The sequence below is a fragment of the Ahaetulla prasina genome, chromosome 2 (genome assembly GCF_028640845.1).
Source record: "Ahaetulla prasina isolate Xishuangbanna chromosome 2, ASM2864084v1, whole genome shotgun sequence".
NCBI classification, from domain to species: Eukaryota; Metazoa; Chordata; class Lepidosauria; order Squamata; family Colubridae; genus Ahaetulla; species Ahaetulla prasina.
Genome location: NC_080540.1, coordinates 138,278,156 through 138,292,973, shown reverse-complemented (window position 1 = coordinate 138,292,973; position 14,818 = coordinate 138,278,156).

Genomic DNA, 14,818 nt, shown 5'->3' with positions numbered 1-14,818 from the left:
CAAGCTCATGTAATTCGATAGAAAATAAATTGCTTTAAAAATAAAAGAGAAGGGGGAAAAAACCCAGTGACATCCTCATGGGTAGGATATAAGATTATTGCATTTACTTTACTTATAAAGTGTCCCGGTGTTGCGTAAATATCCTGTTTTTCATCCCACGATCAACTCTTCAGTGGTTTGCAGTCTCTCTGGCTTTCCACATTCCATCTGGTCCTTTAGAAAAGGCTTTTTAAGGAAACTGCATGGGCCTTTTGGAAAAAAAATTTTTTTTTATTTTGTCACAACAGTATATATAAGCATAAGCATGAAAATAACTATATAATATATAAGCATATATATAAACATAAGTATGTAATAACTATATTAATTGGATATAATGAAAGGAAACAATAGGACAGGAATGGTAGGCACGTTTGTGCTCTTATGCACGCCCCTTACAGACCTCTTAGGAATGGGGTGAGGTCAATAGTAGACAGTTTTTGGTTAAAGCTTTGGGGATTTTGAGAAGAGACCACAGAGTCAGGTAGTGTGTTCCAAGTATTCATAATTCTGTTACAGAAGTCATATTTTCTGCAATCAAGATTGAAGCGGTTAACATTAAGTTTAAATCTATTGTTTGCTCTTGTATTGTTGTGATTGAAGCTGAAGTAGTCTTCAACAGGAAGGACATTGCAATAGATGATTCTATTAGGGGACAGTCAGGTGGCTGCAGGATGATGAACAGATCAGTGGTGGGTTTCAAATTTTTTTTACTACCGGTTCTGTGGGTGTGGCTTGGTGGGTTGAGATGGCTTGGTGGGCATGGCTTGGTGGGCGTGGTAGGGGAAGGATACTTAAAATCTCCATTCCCACACCACTCCAGGGGAAGGATACTGCAAAATCCCCATTTCTTCCCGATCATCTGGGACTCAGGAGGCAGAGAATAGATGGGGGCAGGGCCAGTCAGAGGTGGTATTTACCAGTTCTCCGAACTACTCAAAATTTCCGCTACCGGTTCTCCAGAACTGGTCAGAACCTGCTAAAACCCACCTCGGAACGGATGCATAATAAGGTGGGGAGGAATCAATATCTAATAGCAGCAACCAATAATGCATGTAGTCCTCAACTTACAACCATTTGTTTAGTGATCATTTAAAAAATACTTTTAAAAAATGTAAATCACTCTGAAGATATAGAAAATGGAGAAAACATTTGGAAATGGGGACCCCAACTTTTAATACAACCAAATTCTGGTGAAGGCTCTTTTCTCACAAGCATTTTCTAAGATCACCAAATTCTCACTGAAGGATATCAAATCCATCCTCATTTCTGATGTCAACACAAGGAATGGATGGATGATGCTAGATGGCCCTGTAAGTTATTAGGGAGATCCTGTTTAATATACTTAGAATCATTGGACTGGAACAGACCTTGAAGGTCTTCTACGTCAATAATCAAATTGTTTTCCAACCTTTTCTTAAAAGCCTCCAGGGATGGATCTTCCACAACTCCAGGAGGGAAGTACTTAATAGTTCTTACTATCAGGAAATTCTTATTATCACATTGGATCTGCATCTGGCAAATTCTACCCATTGCTTCTTGTCCTACCCTCAGGTGCCATGGAGATTAAAAGGATGCCCCCTCCCTTGTAGCAGCCTTTCAAGTATTGGAAAACTGCTGTCATATCACCCCTCAGTCGTCTCTTCCTTAAGCTAAACATACATACTTCCTTAGCCGTTCTTCATAGGATTTAGCCTTCAGTCCTCTAATCATCTTTGCTGCTCTTCTCTACACTCTTTCTAGGACCTTGACATCTTTTTTGTATTATGGCAAGCAGGACTGGATGCAGTATTCCACATGTGGCCTCAGTGGTACAATATAAAGTGGTACTATCACTTCCCATGATCTTGATGCGATCCTCTGTTGATACAAGCATGTGTTGGTGGTTTTGGCAGCTGCAGCACACTTGCTGTCTCATGCCTAAGTGGTCATCCACCAGGACACCTAAATCCCTCTCAAGCACTACTGTTGAGCCAGGTATTGTCTACCCTTTATTTATGCATTTGGTTTTTCTGGCCTAAGTGTAAAACCTTACTTTTCTCTCCACTGAACTGCATCTTGTTGGGTGGGGTCCAATGCTCAACTCTTGAGTGCCCCTTCGATCTTCTCATCTAGATCATTTATGAAAATGTTCAAGAGCACTGGGCCCAAGACTGAACCTGCCCCATGGCATGCTTCCCTCTACATAGAAGTGATGCCATTGAGAACCACATGCTGAATGTCAGTTGGTTAGCAGTTGGTCGGCCAACTGTAAATCCATCTGGTGGTGGCACTATCTATCCCACGTTGTTCTATATTACCAAGAAGAAAGAACTATGATCCAATTTATCAAATGCCTTACTGAAATCCAAGTGTGCTATCCACATCATTTCCTTGATCCACTAATTTAGTCATTCTATCAAAGAAGGCAATAAGATTTATTTGGCAAGACCTGTTCTTAACGAACCCATGCAGGCTTCTATTAATCGCCTTCTTCATTTCAAGGTACTCACAAATTTGCTGCTTGATTACCTTATCCAGGATTTTCCTGGTATCAATGTCAAGTCGATTGGTCTGTATTTCCAGGATCTATTTTTTCCTCTTTATGAAGACTGAGCTCACGTTAGCTCTTTTCCAATCCTCTAGCACAGCGATTCCCAGCCCTTTGGGCACAAGGAACCAATTACACAGAGAAAGCTTTTTCCACCGACCAGAGGTGGTGTGGTTTTGCAAGCTGCCTGCATCTTGCGAATGGGGCTATTTGCGTGGGCCAGTTGCTGGCATAGCACAGCCCAGTGCTGGTCCATGGACCTGGGGTTGGGGTTGGGGACCCCTGCTCTAGCAGTTCCCCTGTGCTCCAGGAGCTTTCAAAGATTTAATTCAGTGGTTCTGAGATCACATCTGCCAGCATTTTCTGGGATGTAGAGTTCCTTCAATATTTAGGAAAGAGGAGAAGTTAAGAAGGTGTTCTTTCTTACTGTTTACTACATCACCAGCCCAATCTTGGATATATTGTATAAATTTGCTATTTTGCAAAGATGCCATAGCATTTGATGTTTTTTGCTGCAAGCAGCAAATACAATTATTTTTCTGGAAACCACAGCACATCGTAGTTTAAGGATACAGAGTGGGTCATTTTACACCTCCTAGCCTCTATCATAGCATACCCCAGACTTGCAATGGATGAGAGCCTATAATATCTCCCTCGGCATTCAAATGAAAGTTTTTAATCAGTTCAGTAATTTTAGGGTTGCATTGATGGATTGTTCAGAAAAAGTTGACAAGGTCAACAAATTGAAATACCAGAGGGATACATTCACAGGCGCGCACGCGCATACACACACATATATGCATATGTGTGTAGCTGTCAGTATCAATCCTGCAAGGAGATAAGACATTTCCAGTGTGAGCAAATTTTAATGTGTTAATCGCTTGTTTAAGATTAAGCAAACACTTTGTTTGAATTACTAATTTTGTCTTGGCACAGCCTACAGAATCATGTCTTGCATCCTACAGAATCATGGATTACAATTCCTATCCCTACCAGCCATTGGCCATAGGGCAGGGATGAAATGCTCCCAGTTCTGTCTGGTTCATTCGAACCGGTAGTTTAAAAGGCTACTGGTTCACTGGACCGGTAGTAAAAAATGTAAAAAAAATTCCAACGATCAGGTGAGTGACACCTGATCATCGGAAGTTTTTTTTTTTTTACTTTTTAAGCATTTTTTTACTACCGGTAAAAAAAAAAAGTTCCGAAGATTGTGCGTCGCTCAGCTGATCATTGGACCTTTTTTCTTTGCTCTTTAGGCATTTTTTTTACTTTTTTAAGGCTTTAAAAAACTAAGGCTTTAAAAAACTAAGAAAAAAAGGCTCCGACAATCACAGCTGTGCTGCGCAATCGTCAGCCTTTTTTTTACTTTTAAAAGCATTTTTTTACAACCTATTCAGCTGAATAGATTGTAAAAAAATGCTTTTAAAAGTATTAAAAAAAAGATTGCATGCCACAGCTGATCACCCCCCGTGCACTGTTCTACTTACCCCATGCCTCCCTTTGCCATGCACTGCACGCACGCATACCTCCCAGTTGGTGCGTGGTGCGCACTGCGCATGCATGCACTTAGGATGTGTTTGGCGCACAGTGCGCATGTGCAGCCAGCAAACCAGTACTAAACCGATTCAGTTTTCACCACTGCCATAGGGGCAGGGGATGATGAATACATCTGGAAGACCTCTAGTTGGGGATGGCTGTTCTGGATGACTGGGGGTGGGGGAAAATAAGACGGTAATATGCGTCTTGGACTTTTACGTTATTTATCGTTCTTTGTTCTTTTTTAAAAAGATCAATGTTCTAATCTAACTGGATAGCTAGTTTCATATCATTCTTTCCCCATTTGCATGTACTGGGATAATCTTGGAATCTTTGGGTTGGGCTAAACCGCTGTAGGTCGAACCCATCCCAAACTATTTGCATCGAAATGAATGTTAAAAGGCCATTAAACAGATCCTGTTTGGCAATCTCCACCCACACTCTTATTAATTTTATGAGGAAGGGGGCTATTCAAAGTAAAAGAATAATGAAGTGAGTCAGCCCACAGAGCACTAAATTGAATATCCTATCCCCAGTTGGGGGAAAAACATTTTGCTATCTGGCACGCAAAGCATGATGATCGAGTTTATTATGATACCGCAAGGAGACATACACAATCAACTTTCTTCACTGGGAAGAAAAAAAATACAAGAATAACAGGGTGGTATCTAAAACTTTCCTTTCTTTTCATAATACAATAGCAATTGAGCACAAAATTTCCATTGCTAAGCAAGATAGTTGTTGAATGTGTTTTGCTCCCTTTTACGACCATTCTTGCCACCGCTGTTAAGTGAATCACCACAGTTGTGAAGCTAGTAATGCAGTTGTTCAATGAATCTTGCTTCCCCGCTGACTTTGTCATAAGGTCGCAAAAGGGGATCATATGACCCTGGGACGCTGCAACCATTGTAAATATGAACCGGTTGCCAACTGTCTGAATTTTGAACACTGTATGGATGCAGCAATAGTTATCAATGTGGAAAACAGCCCGTTTTTCAGTGCCATTGTAACTTCAAATGGTCACTGAGCAAAATGGTTGTAAGCTGAGAACTACCTGTACCTAGATTCACCTGTCTAAAGTAGCTCTCCAGTTATCCCTGCCTCCTCTCCTTTCCAACTGATACAACTGCCCATCTCAAATACATGATCTTTGGCAGCTTATAGCAATTAAAAACTGGTGGGGTCGAGAAGGAGAGTCTTAACTGCCACTGTGCCCACTTTGTGGAACGTCCTGCTGCCAGACTGAGGAAAGCTCCCAATCTCTTGGCCTTCTACAAAGGGGTCAAGGTCTGTGGCCTTGCGTGGGAGGCACAGAGTACCACACAATCGTGGGACCGGCTAGTCCTTTGAGAGATCCCCATGTGTAATACTCCCAACGTTAAATGGCCATTGTAGGATTTTTTCCTCTTTTGAGGTTTAATTGTACTTATTCTACTACTGATGTTGTTACCTAGTTTGGGTAAAGCAATGTCTGCAAGAAACCAAGCTCAGAAAGCATCAAGGTCCCAGATTTTTTTAAAAAAAATTAACCCTAATCTATTTTTAATGTTAATTTTTATATATTTTTATTTATTGGTTGTATGATATTGTACACTGCCCAGAGCCCCCTGAGGGACATAGGCAATTTAGAAGTATGAAAGATAGAGACAGGCAGACAGACAGACAGACACAGTGCAAAAATATAATATATAAAAACCAAAATGTGCAGCTAAGATATAAAAAATAACCAACATAACCACTGTGATGGTAGTATTGTAAGGCTCATGCAGGAAAACTGGGATTGTGCAGGTTAGCGACTATTTTGATTATTCAACAGTTGGTTCAGGCATAATTTCTCCTTCTGGAGCAAAGAGGGCATTTAACCATTCCCAAAGGAGAAGTTGCACAAATTATGTGACAGCTCTCTATTGCTTGTAGCAGCAATTTCCTAATTTCAGGAAACATGTCCTTGTTAGATAAAACAACTCTTATAATCTAGAATCCAGAAAATACGTCTCAGGGAAGCCCATATGTTCTTTCAATATTTTGTATGAAAAAAACATAATGTGATATTTGAATTGGCCTCTAGGCACAGCTTTCTACAGCCTGCTACCCTCTGGACGAATAATCAGGGAGGTGATGTGGGATGTTCTTACAAGGAAATGCATTTGAAAGAAACCCGGTTGGGAAAAGCTAGTTTGATACACCTTAATCTTGGGAATCTTTTCTAAAGGTGTAGCTAGCTTATTGCAGCAAAACAATGAAAAATCTTCCAGCACCTAATAAAGTTTTATGGAGTACGCTTGTTCCCATAATCCACTGCTCCAGTATTTTTCTTGCATCAGTATAGAGGGTGCCTGTCACGTTATGCCAAGTATTCATTCTCTTCTACTGTCTCGCAAAACAGGAGTACCTTCTCATATATCTTTCCCAGGTGGGCTATTTATACTGCCTTCATGGTTCACTCAGACTGCTTACCAGCTTATATTGTTATCTCTGACCTCTGCGAATGTTACTTCCTTGAGACACTTTTATATCTGATTGTTTAAGTTATGTATCAAAATTATTCAACATGACCCGAGTTTCAACTTCAGTGAAGAACTAACCATGCTTTCCTTACCTTCTCTCTAAGTTAGCTGGTTTCTTTGTTCTGGCTTCAGATTTAAAGGGTTTTAAATTATGATATGTATTTTTCAATCATTGAATGGATTTCCTTGAAACCAACATGATCCACCCAAAGAATTTATCTCAGGAAAGAAAGCTGTGTTCTTGCTTTCTTTTTGTCTTCAGATTTAGAAGGCTTAGAAGGATACGCATTTTCTCAAAATAAGATAAGCAGGACCTAAATGTTAGATACAAGTAGACATGGACTTTTGATCACATGACCATGGAGATTCTGCAACGTTCCTGCAATGTTTTCACACAAACTCATAAATGACATTTTTCAGTGCTGTTTTAACTTCAAAAGGTTATTAAACAAACAGTTTTAAGTGGAGAACTACATGTATATCATTTCATTATGCTAACTTTTCTTGCAGTAAGGTAGCTGATTCCAGAACATGCCACTCTCTTACTAACAAAGTTTTTAAAATTATTATTTTAGTATACCAACTTTTCATTACTAAATCTAGTCTCAGTTGAGATCCCATCTGCCTGTGGAATGTGTTGCAATGGGTTGAGAAATGCCTAAAGGTTAATATGTGTCACAGTAGCCTTCCTCAACCTGGCACTCTCTTCAGATGTGTTGGAACACAACCCTCCAAGCTCCCAGCCCAACAGGGTGACCATACTTGGAAGCAATTCAGCTTCAGCAGTGTATGGGAAAACTTGCTTAGATTTTGCATCAGCCAAATTAATGGAAATGAGCAACTCTAGTTGCACTCATGTTCGGAAGCTGGACTTAGCCTTTGGCCAGCTAGTCACAACACAAACATGAGATTCAACAACCTGATTGGCTTCATGCCTTCACCAAAGGTCACTGTGTGAAGTTTTGGCTGCAAGAAATGTTTGTATAATGTTAGGGGTCTCCTCTTGAAGAATGTGAAAGCCACAAACCATTTGCTTCACATGTATGTCAGTTCCAGGCTCTTCTGACTCCTTGCCTTGCTCTTTGTTCCAGCTGCCTTCCTGATCTTTAGCCTCTTCCTGGCTCTTATTCCAACCTCAACTTGATTTACAACTCCTGTAGTTTCCTATCTCTGATTTTCACCTCCCACTTTCTGACCAAAAGACAACAGGGTTTCTGACTTAGTTTTTCCTTGACATTGCCTAAATTTCAACCTTGCCTTCCCTGTCTTACTCTACACCAGGAGTCTCTAACCCTGGCAACTTTAAGACTTATGGACTTCAATTCCCAGAATTCCCCAGGAATTCTGTATGATAAATTCTGCATCAGGAATTCAGTATCTGCCAGGGGTGAAATTCAGTCGGTTCTATCCGAACCGGTAGTGGTGACTGCAGGAGGCTCCGCCCACCCGTGCGGATGTCATGACGTTGCTTTTTTTGGTACAGTTTTACGCTTCTGGCGCATGCGCAGAAGGCTTTGCACATGTGCAGATGACGGCGTGCGCACATTTGCAAACAGGTAGGGAAGGAACATCTTGCTGCTGGTACTGCTAGAAATGTAAATCAGTAACAGTTGGGGAAGTATAACCAGGAGAATTGAATTCTCCATCCCTAAGGAAAATGTCCAGATACTCAGATAATCTTTTGAATTCCTTCATGGCTACCTTCAAAGAATAAGCAAGGCATATTCCATTTCATTACTGTATCATTGAAATACTTGTCCTATGGAATTTATCTGGCACTGAATACTAATTATTTTTCATTTGCCTTTTCTTTTTTGGTAAGAAGCTATTCTTACTGACTTGCTATGCTGCTTAACTTTCTAAAAGATGCAAATCAATGCCACGCTTATGGTTAGTTATTATAGTTATTAGTATAGATCTCCATTCATGATTTGAAAGCTCTTTTTTTTTTTTTTTTGTACAAAAGCAACCAAACTGTTGATGTCTAAGGGTGTTTTAGCTGATTTGGGGAAGAAAGACCATGCCGGCAAGGCGACATCATAACTGAAATAAAGTCAAATTTTTGTTCCTGTCTGCACATCCAGTTTAATAGAATTGCTCATTTTATGGGAAGGTAGCTTAAATACAGCCTGCCAAGGGAGGGCAATATGGCCTCTTTAAGACCTGTGGACTTCAACTTCCATTATTCCCAAGCCAGCCATGGCTGACTCAGGAATTCTGGGACTTGAAGTCCACAGGTCATAAAGAGACCATAATTGCCCACCCATGTGGTAAACTGATTTGGATATACAAAGGCTAATGGCCAGATGGGATGGGTGTCCTCAATTCTTGCAGCTGGGAACAGCATACTATGACACTCAAACAAAATGGATGCCAGGAGAGAATAGAATAGAATAGAATAGAATAGAATAGAATAGAATAGAATAGAATAGAATAGAATAGAATAGAATAGAATAGAATTCTTTATTGGCCAAGAGTGATTGGACACACTAGGAATTTGTCTTGGTGCATACGCTCTCGGAGTACATAAAAGAAAGATATATTCGTCAAGAATCATAAGGTACAACACTTAATGATAGTCATAGGGAAACAGTCAATATAAATCTTAAGGATACCAGCAACAAAGTTACAGTCATACAGTCATAAGTAGAAGGAGATGGGTGATGGGAACAATGAGAAGATTAATAGTAATGCAGATTTAGTAAATAGTTTGACAGTGTTGAGGGAATTATTTGTTTAGCAGAGTGATGGCCTTCGGGAAAAAACTGTTCTTGTGTCTAGTTGTTCTGGTGTGCAGTGCTCTATAGCGTCGTTTTGAGGGTAGGAGTTGAAACAGTTTATGTCCCGGATGTGAGGAGTCTGCAAATATTTTCACAGCCCACTTTTTGACTCATGCAGTATATAGATCCTCAATGGAAGGCAGGTTGATAGCAATTGTTTTTTTCTGCAGTTCTAATTATCCTCTGAAGTCTGTGTCTGTCTTGTTGGGTTGCAGAACCAAACCTTGCCCATTTGTCTATTCATTCAATGGGTGCTATAGTAGAAACAGTTAATTATAAAATACTGATTACTTGAAGGGAATATGTAAGGATGCTTTCCCCAAAAATAGTGTCCTTTGAAGTTTCTCTTTGTAGTTTTTATCAGATCAATCATTCTTTCTATGTGTTTTATAGGGAGTGAAGGGTACGCACCCTTCCAAAAAGAGCATTGGACTAGAGTCACCTAATGTTTGCCTTGTAAGAATAACTACTGGGCCTATCTGGAGTTCAATACATAGAATACATATATAGAATACTGTTCATTTCTAATATATATGAATAGTTATGATGCTGGAGATTGGTACTTTACAGGTAGACCTCAACTTACGTTCACAATTCAGCCCAAACTTACTGCTGCTAAGCGAGGCTGTTGTTAAGTGTTGCCCCATTTTATGACTTTTCTTGCCATAGTTGTTAAGTGAATCACAGCAGTTAATAAGTCAGTAACATGGTTGTTAAGTGAATCTGGCTTCCCCATTGACTTTGCTTGTCAGAAGGTTGCAAATGGTAATCACCTAACTCAGGGACACTGCAACCATCATAAATATGAGACAATGACCAAGCAACTGAATCTTGATTATGTGACTGTGGAGATGCTGCATGGTCATAAGTGTGGAAAACGGTCATAAACTACTTTTTTCAGTGCCGTTACAATTTTGAACAGTCACTAAATGAACCTTTGTAAGATGAGGACTGCCTATACTTTGATTTACAACATGCCAGCTTGCCAGTGACTTTTAATAAATAAACCAATCTATTTTTTTTATTAAAAAAAACCAAAATTATCATCTTCGGCATAGGACCTAGAAGGTGCTAAAGGCTGGGTCTGTAGCACCATGCTGATAAACTGTGTAAATTTAATCTGTGTAGCTCCTGAATAGGAATCAGAAAATTGCTTGAGCCCTGTGTATTATTTGTCTTGAAGAGATTCAGTGCAAGCGTGAAGAAACTGGTTCAAATTCAAAGGTTCTGGTCTGAATTATCATTGATAATGTCAGGTCAACTATTCCATTTACTTCAATGTTAATGCTTCTTTCAGGGTTTTTTTCCCTAAATAATGCACAAAGAAGTTGTTCTATGGTCATTTTATGTGGTACAAGAATGTTTCAACAGTATCTGGCAAGTAGCAGGAACAGAAGGGCAATACATCATAGCGGGAGTGGGGGGGGGTCTTTTGACGACTGTAAAAGAGGATCATTTCATAAAAATCTGGTTCTTATTCATATTATAAGGAGATGAAAGAGCCCATAATTTGCACCCACCCAAATCCCAGATGTCCTTCTGGAGAAATCTGTTGTTTGAATGTAGCAATACAAAATTCACAGAAGGGGGGGGGGGAAGAGTGTTGGTTCCAATTTGTCCTTTTTCCCATAGTGCAAAACTTATGTGATTCCAAGTCATTATACCCAGCCTAACATCGAAGTGTATTGTTAGGAACCACACTAAAATATGATTACAAAAACCAGACTTCTTTCCTCTGTTCTTCTGTTTTTGTTTTTCTTTCTTTCTTCCGTGTTCTCTCTCTCTCTTTCTTTCCTCTCTTTCTCTCTCTGCCTTGCTTTCTTTTTTCTCTTTTCTTTCTCTTTTTTCTTTCTCCTTTCTCTCTCTCTCTCTCTTTCTTTCTCTCTCTCTCTCTCTTTCTTTTGCTTTCTTTTTCTCTTTCTTTCTTTCTTTCTTTCTTTCATTCTTTCTTTCTTTTCTTTCTTTTTCTTCCAGCCATCTTTTACCCCCTTTGGCATTTTAGTCACCCTTTTTAATACCAGTTCTTGACTGTAATATCCTTTTTAAAGTCTCCAGAACAGTACATTCGCCAAAACGTACCGCAGGAAAGCATTATGCAAAAGCCTAATGAAACTTACTGGCTTAGTGCCTTCCCCTTTTCTCAACATCCCCAATGCCAAATCATGGTGACTTACAAAAATGTGAATCTTTACAACACATAACAGAACTAAGAGGCAAGCTGTTTAAAAAGTTGTTGAATCATTTCAGTGAATTTAGTAATTTCCTTCTAGGGCAGAAATAAGCTACTCTGGTTGATCTTTTTGGAAAGGCAAATACTTACCCTGTTTCCCCCCCAAAATAAGACATCCCCTGATAATAAGCCCAATCAGGCTTTTGAGCACATGGCAATAAAGCCAAGTGCTTATTTCAGGGTTCAAAAAAATATATAAGACAGGGTCTTATTTTTGGGGAAACATGGGACTATCAAAAGACATTTAGGGGCACTTTATGGCAATCTGCAGTCTTGTTCATTGTAGTCAGATGAGGAAGGAATAAAATAGCACAGTAGGTCCAAGGAACTTGCACTTGATAAAAGTTCATCAGTTCATACCTTATTTAATTAGCCACCTGAGCGAATTGCTGAAGACAATGCAAAGTCATTTGGTTCTAATATCTCACATTTGTTCTGTTTTTTGAAAACATTTAGGAAATAAAGTAAGACTAAGGGGGAAAAGGCCCCAAGGGTATCTCTAGTCATAGAAGTGCACTGGAATTCCTGAAGGAAAGGTGAAATAGAAAACTATCTATGTGTTACATATTTAACACATAGATAAACATAACCAAAAAGAAATGGAGTCTGCTTCTTCAGAGTGGATCTTGCAGAAATCAAAATTTCTGAATCAAAGTCAGAATAATTAGTAGGTACACAGTAATGACTTTTATGTAAAAATACTGGAATTTACAGTAAATTTCATAGTATTATCTTTGAAGCATATTACTACTCAACACAGTTGCATTAACCTGGAAGCATCTTTCTTTTCCATAGAGGGACTAGATAGATGTTTATAAGATAATAATTATGAAATTCAAGCTAGCTCTGTGTACAATTTGTATGCTATTAAAATACTTGACTTGATCCAGGTTTCTTCCCTTAAGGATAAGGAAGATCCCTTGGCTGAAACTGTGGGAAATTGCTTTCTTGTAGTTCAAACTAGAAGCCCACAACACAGGAAAAGCAACACTATGGGCAATGCTACATTTGTGGAAGCTACTTTGATGCTGTTCAGTCTCCTTCACCCTACCACTTTCTAGCACATGGCTAGGTTGCTACTATTACCCTAGGCAACAAGGTGATTAAGTTTTTGAAGCTTGAATCTCACTATGTATTGTATTTCAGTTCTTGTTTATTTTTATCTCACAACTGAGTCTCCATTATTCTTCTGGGAAACAGGTATCAAAGCAGAACCTTCAGCTCATCTTCCTACCTAAATTATATATCACATGTAAATTTAATAATCATCTTCTTAAACGTTTCCTGGCTTTAGCACTGAGCCAGGATATGGACAAAATTCAAATGTATAAGTTAATTAAATAAAGTAGCTACAGTGCAAGCAGGCAAAGTATTTCCACATTTGAAACTAGGATTTCATTTTAAGCTCAGTTTTACAAGATCCTTGTTCTATTCAGAATGCTATTCCTGTTCAGAATGCGTTTTGCTTTTGAGGAAATATGTGTCAGGATCTCTCTTTTGGAATCAAAGTTATCCAGAGACTTTGGCTTTACAAGTACAAGAAAATGGTCTTCCGGGCCCATGAAGAGCTAAAACCACTATATTCCCTCTTAGACAGGCTCCTAAGTCAACGGAGAAGCCATACTTTACATATTGCCATGATCAGGGAGCAAGTGATTAAGGTGAAAAACCATCAACCTGCACTTTGGGAAAATTGTTTCCAAGAAGCATAAGAACATATTCTGTGTCAGAACCAATGAACACATTATCTAGAGTCTAGATCAGGGGTGTCAAACTTGTGGCCTGCGGGCCGGATGCATCACGTACTGGCTCCGCCCCCGCCTGGTTTATCGAAGGGAGGAAAAGTCCCGATACTTCATGTGACGCTGCCGTGATGATGCAAGATTGACACCCCTGGTCTAGATCAACATTTTGTTCCTAAAATGGCCGATTAGATACCTCTAAGATCTAGCAAGAGAAGCTTGCAAATAGGATGCGAGCTTAGTAGCACCCTTCCAGCCATCCTCTCTAGCAACTGAATTCAACAACTCCATTACTGGATTTAATATATAGCCAACATGACTAGTATCCATTAATAGTCTTAACTGTCATTAATCTGTCTAGTTCCATTTAAGCCCTCCAAGTTGGCAGCCTTCACTGTATCTCGTGAAAACAAATGGCTCATTTTAACTATACAGTATGCTGTGTGAAGGATATTTCCTGTTTTCTGTCCTTAATTTCCCACCATTCAACTTTATTGGCTGACAGCTGGGTTCTAGCATTATAAAAGAGGGTACATGGTATATGGCAGTTTCCTATGTTCCAAAATAGGAAAGCAATCCATATATCTACTGCTTAGCTGTATCATTTTTTAAAGAATACAAGAGGGACTTTCATAAATCTGAATATTTCCCACATAAAGCAGTCCCTATGCCAAGAAAATTAACATGTCGGAGAGAAGTATCTTTTCTCCTAACATGTTTATTGTGCAAAACTCTAGAGAGAGTCTATGACATGGGTGAACATTCAATATTTCATTTCCCATCGGCAGTTTGAAATAGTGCACTGCAGAAAAGCAACGTATTTTTAATTCCTCCAGTAACAAGAGCGGATCACAAAACTTTTCAAAGTAATAAAAGCATCAGAAGCACAACAGAGGAATATAATTAAAACCACACTCCCATTATAATGTAAACACATCCCAAAGGTAAATTGCTATCGTAAGAAATACCTGGGAAAATTATCACAGCTTGGCACTAAAAAAAAAAAAAAGTGGGATGAGTCCCAGACAAGCCTCTTTGGGGAGAACATTCCCTCAGTGGGCTTCTAAAACTAAGAATGAACTCTTCCTTGTGAACCTTTGACAGAGACATTTGGAGAAGATTCTCCAAAGAACATCCAAACTTCTGCCCGTAAGGGTACGACAAATTCCAAAGCCATAGCAAAGTGAAGTCTTTATTAAAGCCAACCAATTAAACAAACAAACAAACAAAAAGCTGTGTAACTTTCTGAATTCTCTAGAATTCTTCCTCGGCCCTATAGATGAATACCACCTATTTGGTTCTCATAGCCACTGAGGCAGGGGTGAAATGTAAAATTTGTTACTACCGGTTCTGTGGGCGTGGCTTGGGGGGGTAATTTGACAGTGGGCATGGCCAACTTTTTTTTTTTACTTTTAAAAGCATTTTTTCTACAACCTTTTTGGCCAAAGAGGCTG